General features: G+C 47.5%; 1 protein-coding gene across 4 annotated transcripts in view; it reads left to right on the top strand.

Annotated features, from left to right (window-relative positions):
* LOC308110786 (transcription factor COE3) overlaps positions 1 to 12500 on the top strand; it is a 146471-nt gene that overhangs the window by 58141 nt on the left and 75830 nt on the right. The gene's annotated exons all lie outside the window — the stretch shown is intronic.

Here is a 12500-nt window from a genome sequence, read left to right as displayed (position 1 = left end):
GGTGGAGGTTTAAATGGAAATCCAGTTTCATGGATGCAGTCAAATGCAGGTTAATGTCAGAATATCTCCGTCATGCAAACGGAGGAAATGTTAGTTTTTAACGAGCGTCTTTATCCGGAGAGTTTTAACAAGCTTTCCTGAGCAGGTCTGTGACGTCACTTTGATCTGGTGTGAACAACCACAATACAGGGGGTATAGGGCAACAAGCCTCCGTCTGATTGGCCGAACATATTGACTTTGATCTTGAAACCCGTCAGTGTTCGCTTCTCTACGTTAGATTAGACAAATTTCTTCATGAAACTGAAAGTTGTTTTTTTCTTTCTTCACTTTATCAGTCAGTAAAATCTTGCTTGTGATATTTGTGTCGACTCACATGTGACGAATTTCCAGTCCAACTTTATTCATAAAGCACGTTTAAAAGCGCAGCAGTGGATCAAAGTGTCCAGTTGACGTGTTTAAATGAAATAGGTAAAAGATGCAGACAGTAAGTATTTTTTTTAAAATTAAAAGGGATAATAAAATAGGTGATTTGTAAAGACATTAAATCACTTAATAAAAGAGGTATAGAATAAAAAGTCAAGGTGTCACATGGGGTGGAAGGCCAGAGAGTAAAGCGTGTTTTAAGAACAGACCGGGAGCGGATCTGTCCGATGGACAGTCGGCTGTTTCTGCTTTAAACTTAATCTTCTTCTCCGGTGATCAACCTGAGCCGGCCCTCTGTCGCCCACCTGTGGTGTCGATAAAGTTTTGAACGCTGCATATAAATGGAGGCCGGGAGCAGGACGGCAGCGGCGAGGCGAGGCGAGGCGAGGCGATCCTCCCGCTCTGCCCTTTTGGCTGCGATCGGATCATCTGCTGCCGGATAATCATGACTGAAATATTGAAGCGGCGGCGTTTTGGATGCGAGCGGAGCAGAAATTTGGCAGCAGCGGAGCGATGCAGGAGGGGTGGTGGGGTGGGGGGGGGGGGGGTTATCCTCTGCCTGCCCACAGTCGCCTTCCTTCAGCCCCGCAGTAAAACCCCTCTTAGTGGGTAGTGCCATCTGGCCGGGGCCCCTGGCGGAGGCGTAACGGGGCCCAAAAAACTCGGGGTCGCGATGCTTTACTGCCCAAGCCTGCCGCCTGCAGATGGCAGCGGGCGTGCCGCTGGAAAACGCCAAGGTCGCGGCGGCATGTGGCGCCGTGGAACGGAGAGCTAAATGGCAGCAGGGATGGAATGGGGGGGGGGGGGTAAGGAGGAGGGAGGATGAAGAGGGGGGAGATGTGCTGGTGGTGGTGGTGGTGGTGGGGGTGGTGGGGGGGGCACCGCTGGAGCCATAGCAACATCAGGGCCGTGCTATGCTACATTAAAGAGCAGTGTTAGCTCGCCATATGGGAGGGCTACTGCTATCAAAGCTAATAGCTATGTTAGCTTAATGCACACACACACACACACACACACACACACACACACACACACACACACACACACACACACACACACACACACACACACACACACACACACACACACACACACACAAAACTTTGTGTGTGTGTGTGTGTGTGTGCAGGCTCACAGTGAGTTGACAGCTGGTGGAGTGAAAAGCTCCCAGTACAAAGGAATTTAATAAGACAACAGCTGAACGAGACGCACGGGGACACGCAGGAGGACGGACAGGACAGACGGACCTGAGGACGGACAGATGTCCACTCTCCGTCTTTCTCACGTTTCCACTAATTTCCCGCTTCCTTAGTGAGGAAAATCAAACATTGGTTGAAAGTAGGACGAGACCAACTGGTTTAAGCGAGAGGAAAAGTATTGATCCAAAGGAATTCTGGTCGCTCTGGTCAGAGTCTCGCTGCTTTGTCCAATCGGTGTCGTTTGCACCGGTCCAGTTTAGATCAGATAGTTCAGCTCGCCATGTTGTTCACTTGAGACTTGGTTTTGTCCAGGCTACATCATTTGTCTCAGTCCAGTTTTTCAGAGTTGGTTTAGCCCGGTCTCAGTCGATTTAATCCAGTTTGGGTTGGTTTGGAGTCGACTTTGAGTTGGTTTAGTGCAGTTTGAGGTGGATAGGTCCAGTTTAAGTTAGTTCAGTCCTGTTTGAGTGAGTTTAAGTCCGTTTTAATTGGTTTAGTCCAGTTTCAGTTGGTTTAGTGTGGTTTTGGGCAAATGGTTTGTTCCAGTATGAATCACTTGGTTCATTCCACTATGTGTCACTTGGTCTGTTCCAGTTTGGTTCATGTGTATTCTAGTGGGGCTGGTTTGGTTTAGTCTAGTCTTTGTCAGTTGGTACAGTCCGTATTCTTTATGCACCACATTAATTATACAAACATGTTGTATTCACTCACATCGGTGACCGAACTGAACGAAGTCGGCATCTTTCAGCAGAGCGAGATATGGATCTGTTTTCTTTCCTCCATGCGTTGGTTGGCGTTCACCTCCGGGTGTGTGTGTGTGTGTGTGTGTGTGTGTGTGTGTGTGTGTGTGTGTGTGTGTGTGAGAGTAATATTTCTTTTAGCGTTTTTCTTCTGTCTGATAGAATTTTATTTACATTTCTTGCTTTTGTATCTTCAGTCAATCAGTTTTATTATTGTTCGTCTATAATTTACTTTTTTAAATCAGAATTTGTTCCACTTGAACCCTTTGGGTCCAAAAAGTGTTGAATTGACTGTGTTTGGTGGCTGATGCATCTCTTTATCTCACTGTCTATTCATCTCTTTGTCTGTGACTCCACACCTCCCTTCTCTCTCTCTCTCTCTCTCTCTCTCTCTCTCTCTCTCTCTCTCTCTCTCTCTCTCTCTCTCTCTCTCTGCCTGCAGCTGAAGTCGGGACTGAAAATTAATTTGGGGGGTTTCATTACATTCACTTTTTGGCCCATTTCCCCGAGTTTGGTCCCCAAGCTGATTCACACACACACACACACACACACACACACACACACACACACACACACACACACACACACACACACACACACACACACACACACACACACACACACACACACACGGTCTCTGTCCATTTCAGCTCAGGGATGAAGGGACGAGGAGGAATAGGAGGAGGAGGAAGAGGAGGAAGAGGAGGAGGGAAGAGCTAAATTATAAAAAACAGAGTTTTACTACGTGACCCTGAAGGCTGGTTAAATAAAACATGTCCCCAAACCGGAGGGATAATTTTAGGTTTTTTATTTTTACATCGGGGGGGGGGCTCGTTCTTACCTGCAAGTGTGCCATCACACACACACACACACACACACACACACACACACACACACACACACACACACACACACACACACACACACACACACACACACACACACACACACACACACACACACACACACACTGCCAACATGTTTTATAAAAACACCCGTCAGCTGTAGATCTCAGATCAGTCGGTGGGAGCCGGATGTAAAGGTTGATGGACTTTGACTGAACATTTTTCTCTCCAGAATCACGGTGGAACTCTTTTGACGAGACGATTCTGGAGTGAATGAAGCGTTTTGGGTTTTCATGGATCCACTCATCATCCGTCTGATTATCTGATTTGATTCGCTCCTCAGGCTGTCCGCATGAAACATTTAGAAAACTTGTCAAAGCCGACTCACGGGGATTTGACATCTAATTAAATTTGTATTTTAGCAGAATTATCGGTTAAAAGAGTTTCAGGAACGGATTTTCGACCAAACGTCTGAATAAAATGAGTCAATGGTGAAATGTTGTTCTGGTGGATTTACACCGTCAGATTGAGCTTCCATCAATAATGACCTGGTCTCCAGTGGATCTGGTCTCCAGTGGACCTGGTCCCCAGTGGATCTGGTCTCCAGTGGACCTGGTCTCCAGTGGACCTGGTCCCCAGTGGACCTGGTCCCCAGTGGACCTGGTCTCCTGGTTGCTGTTGGCCCAGGTGTGACGGGTCCAGGTGGAGCCAGGTGTGTACCTGCTGACCTTCTCCGGCCCTCCTGGCGGCCCGTCTCTCTCTCTGTTGCTTCGTTAAGGTCCAATCTCACCTGCTGTCAGCCGCCTCACCTGCTTTCGGCTCTTTTATGCCTCAAACAATGTGTTTTTCTCAGGAATGTTGGGACCCCCCACCACCCACCCACCCCCACCCCCCCTCCCCTCGCTCCCAGACTCTCACCTCCTCAGGTAAATTGAGTTTTCAAGGTGAACGTCCCATTACAGGAGAAGGTTGACAAATTAATTTGGTGGGCGCCTTGTTGCAGTGCGGCTAGCGATAGTGACCGGCCTGTCAATTTGAGGAATGAGGTGAAGCTCGGCGAGCCAGATGGGAGAGAAATTGAACAGCACATTAGCTAATTACTTATGCAAATCAGCGCCAGTCGCTGCACCTTAACTTAAGAGCGCAGGATGACACTCGGGGAGGCCGGTGGAGAGTTTTTAGCTAATGCTAATCCAGACACCCCCCCCCCCCCCCCCCCCCCCCGTCCACCCCCACCCCCCCGTCCACCTGCAGCAGGAGGAGTCGAGCTGAAAATAGATCAAACAGTGTGAAACAAATGAGGGAAACAACCACAAACAGCAGAGATCTTCACATTCCACCGTCAGCAGAGAAGCCGTTTGTCCAAGTCAGAGACAGAAAGGACATCGTGGACATAAAACGAAAAGAACAGCAGTGAAAAGCAGAACTCGTCTCATTCGACAATCTGGAGTCTGCAACTTTCATCACTTTTTCTTTTTTAATATTTTTATTCTCAAAAAAAAAAAAATAAAATAAATAAGAAGAGTAACCTGTAGATGTTTCCAGTCTGTCTGGCGCCCCCTAGGAAGACCTGCCCACACAACATCAGATCTACAACCTGTATCAGTTCTTTGAATTTAAAATACAAAGTATCTTTGAATTTAAAATACAAAGTATCAATACTTTGAATTAAAAAAAAAAAGTTCTGTTCTTCAGCTGCTCGCGACACTCGGCAAGTAACTTGTGTAACTTGTGTTTGTGTACGCAGCTTTGAACCGTGTTCAGAAATATCTGGATGTGTTTGTCCACACGTGTTGATTTTCAGAAGTGCTCACAGACAATGGTTATCCAAAGTATTTAACTAGTATCATCCAGCCGCAGTTCAGGAGTGATTGTATTCCGTGGAATTCTGCAGACGTTTGCTTCAGTTCACCGACAGTGGCGTCGGATTTTCAGAAGTGTTCATAGACAATGGATTTCTGAAATGAAGAAAAGTTAGAGGTGATCCCAAGCAATGTTATTATTCAGTGCTCCTCGACAGTGGTGCTTTTCCATCACGTTCTCAGACAGGCGGTGGTTTTCGGAGTTGCCCACACTGACTTCTGGATGATGACGGTGGTTTTTCAGGAAGTGTCCATTGCCTCTGTGAGTCAGAGGTTTTCACGGACAATGGTTTTGTGTCACGTCTCCTCTTTGTCTTCGTTGATTATTAACTCCATTCGCTGGGAAATGCTATTTATTTTTAGCATTTCTTCACACTGTCATGTGCTGTTTTGGAAAATGAGTCAAATCAAAGTCAATGAATAATAAAGTTTTGTTTTTTTTGCCCCGTTGACCTTTGACTCACGGCGTCCTAACTTTTGTGGAGTTTGGTTTTACTTTTGACGAGATCGAGCTCGTTCTGCTTCACGGCTGCAGTTTTAGCGCGGCTGTAATTTCTTACTGTATCGTCACATGGAGGAGCTTTTCCTCGTCTTCAGGCTTTATTAAGATTCCTCCAGTGACCGTCAGGAGCCTCCTGTGTGGCTGAGTCCCTCCCCATCTGCGGAGCCTCCTCCTCCTCCTCCTCCTCCTCCTCCTCCTCCTCCTCCTCCTCCTCTTCGTCCCTACCCAGCGTCCCCGGCCTGAGACTTGGTGGCCAGGTGTTCATTTAACGCCTAACGGCGGCTCGGTAAGGACGCCCCTGAGTCCGCTTCACGCCGCCACCAGCCGAGCGAAGACTCCGCTCTGCCAAGACTCCCCTCTCCCCCATAAACCCCTGCTCCCCACCTCCTCCTGCTCCATCCCTCCATCCTCCTCTTTCTTCTCCTCCCTCTCTCTATTGTTAACCTCGGTGGTGTTATTCCCTCGTCCTCTGCCGGTGATAAACTGTGCAGACGTCCAGCAGCTGGACACTAAAGGTCCTTTACGGCCGGATGTACACCAACCAAGAAGGGACAGATTTCCTTTATATACACCTTTTTTTTTTTTTTTTAAACATACAGTTGTTTTATAGCGCTTGTGGAGAATTTGAAATCAGGCGGATGAACGGACGTGGGGGATCCGTTCTTCTGGACAACCTGCAGATTGTGTTTATTCCCACACGTCACAGTTTGATTTAACCCTTTCAACTAAAACCTTGATGGTTTCGTCCTTTCAGATAACAAGAGGAGGGTGAAAAGTTATTTTAATATGGAATACCACGAATTATTATTTCCTGAAGATTTGCCAGTTTCACAGGTTTAAATAGAGTTTGCATTGAACTTGAGTTTCCTCTTTCAGTCTCAGAATCATGCTGTTGAAGCAAGTTTGGTGTCTCGGTTTGCTTCAGTTGAAGGTTTTTTAATTCAGTTTTAATTTCTAATCCTAAATTTAGTAAGTCTGTATTTGTGAAGGTTTCGTGGCCAAATTTGATTTCCTGATGATGAATTAGAAAATAATTGAATAAAGGAGTTTTAGGTCTGATTCTTTTAAATAAAATTTCTCGTGAGTTACTTTTCTTGATGATATTGAATTTACTGTTATTATGAGGAAGTTTTGTGTTCGTTCCTTCAATTTCTTATAAGTGTTTCATCTGCAGAGATTAAAATGGAGATCTGATTGTTTTCGCTTGAATCAGCTGACTGGATGTTGATGTTGACATGTATGATGGCGTAAACCTGCTGCAGTGGTTCTGTGTGAATGTTCCTTTAGCTGTGGATGCATGAGAGCGGGGAACGAGGTGTGTGTGTGTGTGTGTGTGTGCGTGTGTGTGTGTGTGTGTGTGTGTGTGATGTTTTCTCTCCCAGCATGCTCGGCGTTCCCTCCCCGAGCTTCCCACCCGAGGCTTAACAGTTTGTACGTGGCCCGTCTTCCTAATCGCACCTCGCTAATCCCACCTGTCAAAACCAAACCTGACGGTCCAATCAGAGCGGCCGAGCTCGGTCCGTCCGTCCGGCCTCCGCCGCGCCGCGGTGTGGTCGCCCGCTAATTAGCCCAGCCAGGCCCCTCCTGGAGGATGCTGGGAAAAGGCGGGAGGCAGAGGAGTGAGAGCTGGAGCTTCTCCTCTGGAGGTTCGATGTCCGTTAAAATCGAGGCGAGCTGCCGGGGGCGCCGGGGCACCTAGTTTGGAGGAGAGCAGGTGTGTGTGTGTGTGTGTAGGAAGTGAGAATGATGGACTCCACTGTGTGTGTGCGTGTGTGTGTGTGTGTGTGTGTGTGTGTGAGAGAGAGTACAAGCATTGATCCATCGATCGGTGTCGGTGTGGCCCCCCGAGCGCCGGCAGGCTTAACTGTTATTACTGCTGTGGCTGTTTAGCCGTCAGTCATTAATTAATGCACTCACACTGTTAACTCTCCACACCTGTCAGTCACACACACACACACACACACACACACACACACACACACACACACACACACACACACACACACGCACACACACACACACACACACACACACACACACACACACACACACACACACACACACACACACACACACACACACGGCGGTGAGTGATGGCCCCTCGCAGTGTCTGATTCCTGTTGACAGTAATGAAGTGACGGAGCGGCTCCTCCGGTGGCTCATCGGATTTCGAAGCTTTCCCGTCTGTTTGTACGTTTAAACTTGTGATCCTGGTCTACCGGATGAAGAGGAACTTTCCACTGTTGCTTTTAGCTTTCAGATGTGACCTGATGCAGTTTACACCATTAAAACAAACAAACAAACAAAAGGAATTAGAGATGTTAAATCAGCTGATGTTATTCTAATCTAATTTCATAGCCTGAAATCATCTGATAACTGATTATTTATAACGTTTGTGTTCAGACATTTTAAAATAAGGTTTGATTTGACTTGTTTTGGTTTTGAATTTGTGTATGAATGTATGAAAGCAGTTTGATATTTTGTGCAGGTTTGTGTGATTTTTATTGGAGCCATTTGCACATATTGGAATGAAGCTGGTAGTGAAACTTTTGAGTTTTTAATCTCAGATTTTCAGATTTTTGAAGTGTTCCATGATTTTCGGTAAAATGGGATAATGTTGAGTGTTACCGTCTGGCCCGAACCGAACCGATCCAAACCGGGCCGGGCCAATAGAACTGAGCTGTCTTCTCCACGCTCTGCTTTCTATCACAAATCACTTCCCAACATTCTTCTCCACCGGATCCCCCTGGGAGCGGCTCTAAACCAGGCCTCCTCGCCCCCCTTTCACCGATCTGGAAGCTCACTCTTATAAAACGCCACAATCTGTGTGAACATGCAGGAAACATCCTCCTCTGCTCTTCGCTTTCTTTTGTTTTTTTTCTCCCCCAAACAAACTTGTTTTTCCACGCTGGTCCTTCACACAGTCGCCCTCCAGCTGTTCCTCCGGGGGCTCCGGGGTTTCATGCAGATGAGCGGGAACCTCTCAGGTGACCCGCTCTGGTTTCCCACCCACCACTTTGGCGTCCGGCTGCGACCTGCAGCTCCCGGACGCCGCCGGACGCCGCGGCACGAACAACAACCTGCTTGCAGGGTCCCACGTGTTCCCTTCCACAGCTGGAGACCGGCTCGCAAGCTGCCGCTGGAGTGGAGACACGACTCGCAGCTCTGGAGCTCAACTTTTATCTCCAACAGTTTGCTTCAAACGTGCGTTTCTGAACTTTGAGGGGAAACTTGATCGCCCAGGAAAAATGGAGGGTCATGCAAACTGTTGCAAACTATTCTATTCTATTCTATTCTATTCTATTCTATTCTATTCTATTCACTGCATCATAGTGTGACTCCTCTTTCTTCTTACCGTTAGACTCATGTTGCATCAGATGTCTCTTAGCCTGATAACTTCCACTCAGTCCCAATAATACAAAGAAGAGAAGGTCTCCCAGCAGACTAAACCTACAGCAGCTTCACTAGAAATTGATCCGGCGTGGCCTGAACCAGCCTTACCTGTAAGCTTTATTAAATAGAAAAGTCTTAATCCTTCAAAATAGAGACGGTGTCAGCCTCCTCAGCTGAAACTGGGATCCGGAGCCTGAAAGCTGAAAGATCCGCCTCCCGTTCTACTTGTAGAAAACCTGGGAACCTAAAGGAACCAGCACTCTGAGAACCAAGTGTTCTTCTGGGTAATGTGGGACGAGCAGTTCTTTCAGATACGACGGAGCCTGGTTGTTAAGAGCTTTATAAGTTAATAAAAGAATGTAAAATCTCACAGGGAGCCAATAAAGAGAAAACAAGTGTTTCAGACACCAGGGTCATATGACACCACCGTTCTTCTGAGAGTAGGTGTGTTCACAGTGTTCGGGGGGGGGGGTTGGGCAGTGATCTGGGGGCTCCCTGTAGAACATGTGAAGTGCTACAACACAGAAAGTAGAGTAGAGTCATTCTAAAGAGTTCCCCGTTCCTTCACTTCTCACCAGTCCAAAGACAGGAAGTGAGCAGCATCAGTAAGTGAACCCAGTGTGGTGCTGCTCCACATCACATCATAAAACTGATCACCACCAGATGTGATGAACACAGAGAGACAGAGCCGCACATCCGCCCGGGCGGAGAGCGACAGGACGGTGTCCTGAAGCACGTGGAGTGTTGTTATTGACTGCCGCCTCCTCTCCCGTCTCAGTGAGACACAGCATCACACTGTGACGCTTTTCCCGTCGAGTCACTGACTCCTGAGTGAGTTTCTGTTTGTTTACGTGTCCTCGCTCCGGGTGCGCCCCCCCCATCGGAAGCACCAACCTGCAGCGTTTAGCTCGTCTGATGAGGGGGAATCGATCCTCGGAGGTTTGCAGCTTCCACCGGCTTTATGGAGCGTGATGGGCAGCTTCCGGCCGCCGATGGAGCGACATGTGTTCTCCATTTAGAGAGGGAGAGGGAGAGAGAGAGAGAGAGAGAGAGAGAGAGAGAGAGAGAGGAGGAAGTGGATGATGGGAGTTTCTCTTGGGAAACCTCGTTCGTTCCAGCTGTGGACAGATGTTGCGCCACCCGCTCGGTCACCCCCTCTCCAGCTCTCCGACCTCTTCACCTTCCCACAAACCCTCGGCAGCACAACCCGACTCAGCGCTTCACGCTCGCTGCCTCTCGCCTTATCGTCTTCCCTCGTTCACGGTGGATCAACGGGCGTGAAGGAGAAAAGAACGTTTGTAAAACGGCCACATTCAGGCCCTGTTCGCACAACAATGGTCCAAACTAAAACAGATTCAGAAAGGTTTCGCGTTTGCACGGCAACGTTTTGAATGAAAACAACAATGGAAGAAAACAATGCAGTTATCGTATTTGGCCACTAGTGGGTGCTGTTGTTGTTTTTCTAATGAAACCACACACACATGCAGCACAGAGAATAGTACTTCAAAATGACAGAGGCTCTAAAGTGGCGCTGAAAGATACAGGATTACTACGATCTTTTCACAAATTCATCGTTGTCACGGTATCAACATAACGTGTTTAATATAAACACTGACTGAGCCGTGATTAATCACGTTTTCCAAGCACGGGCAAATTCAAAGTGACAGAATTTCAAATGTTGAAACAAAAAGTCTTAATTTATCTTATTAATTCACAATTTCAATACAAAAGATACAAATCTCACCTATTACTCACAATACTTGAAGGCTTTACCGCATGTCCACCTGTCTTTTTGACCACAGTGTTGGACCTTAGACGATTACAGGATTATGTTCAGTTTCAAACGTTTCATTTCAACACATTAAATTAGTGAGGAAATGTTTCCTCTTCTGAAATCTGCTGCTGAAGCTTGAATTGTAAAAATGAGTGAAAAGTAAAATGTGGGAAAGTGTCAGAGTTTCTGTGGATCTGCTCTGCTTTGGTCCAACTTGGCCCGGTCCCGGTCCAGAGCCGTTCTGTCCTTGGTGGACTCTCCTCTGGCCGGGTCTGGGTCCTGCCAGGTCTAAGCTCTGTCCCGCTGAGCGCTGCTGGCCGCTCGCCCTCGGTCAGGCGGGGTTTAATCGGGACGTGAACTTGAGCTTTAAAACCTCTTGGCCACAACAAAGACTCACCTACAAATAACCACAAACACATTCATGGTCATTTCGGTGTTTGAGAAGAGTCGCCACGAGAACATTTTCTATTTTCTGATTAAATGAGGCCGACCCATGTCTGTGTTCCTCACGACGCTCATCCATCAAACTGTCTGGATTTGGTTGTACCCGATCAGTAATCGGAAATAAAGGAGGTCGTCGTCTGCATAGAACTCGATAAAGTAACACCGCCTTTCATTTCTTTAAAGTGCTTGGAAATGATTTCATGGTCGCTAAAGTCTATACTGAAAGAAATACGGAGAAAACCCAACAAAAAAAGAGAAGTTATTAATCTTCTGGGGTGTTTTTTAGTCGTATAATTACCTATTATCTGTGTCGCCGCCGTGCTTCTTGTGCTTTTTATGGAAAGACCTTTTTCCTGGCGGGGCGGCTTTACGAGTCCGGACCGAGCCGTCGTTACATGTTTTCCTTCTTTACACTACAACTGATGGATCATTCATAAAAATTATAAGAAAAGCTGCTGTTAAAGCTCAGCTGTGAGCCGTAAAAACACCCTCTGCCTATTTATATATATATATTTTTATATATATGTATGTATGTACAGTATGTGTCTGTGTCCAGGTGTGGACCTAATAAAGCGAGTCTCGGCGGAGGAGGAGGCGGAGCTGTGATCTCAGTTCATGAAGTGACTCGGTCCTCCGACGTGTCGCAGACTCGGCTGCTTTTTTTAATTAATCTTTATTTCCCCACTCCTCCGTGTTAACACCTCGCAAAAAGCCGCTGACGCTCCGGGGCGGCGGAGGGGTGGGGAAGGTGTGCAGTGCTGGAGTTTGGAGAGGGGGGGGGGGATCTTGATGAGGGGTGCGATTGGAGCGGGGCTGGCGGAGGTTTTTCCAGGTCGCGGCCTCGACGGTTAGAGAGAAAGCACCGTGACGTTCTCACCTGCAGGTTCTCGCCGCCGCCTCTGAAGTGTCTGACGGAGCTTCAGTTCAAACAGAAAGTCTAGTTCTGTATAAATGATGCTGAATTTTTCCCCCGTGGCGGTGCGGTGGGGCCTCTTCACGGCGGCGGCGGCGGCGGCTTTCATGTCGGTGAAGAGGAGGATGGAGCCGAGCTGGGACTCTGCCAAACAGGCTCCAACATTTCACTCAGCTCCTGTCTGAGAAAACGGCCTACAAATTTAATGACACTTATTATCTCAAAGGCTACAAATCCACTTTGTAGTCTTTTCCCCTGCAGCCCCCCCTCACCCCCATCCCCCCCCTCCCTCACCTTCCTCCCATGCTGAAGCCTTTCCAGGTGAGGCTTTTCAGCTGTTCCACTTTAACTTCATGCAAACATGAATACCAAGTTTTTTTTTTTTTTATTTTTTTTTTTGTATAA

This window comes from Lipophrys pholis (genome assembly GCF_963383615.2).
Source record: "Lipophrys pholis genome assembly, chromosome: 6".
In the NCBI taxonomy this organism is placed as follows: domain Eukaryota; kingdom Metazoa; phylum Chordata; class Actinopteri; order Blenniiformes; family Blenniidae; genus Lipophrys; species Lipophrys pholis.
This window is presented reverse-complemented; position numbering and strand designations above follow the sequence as displayed.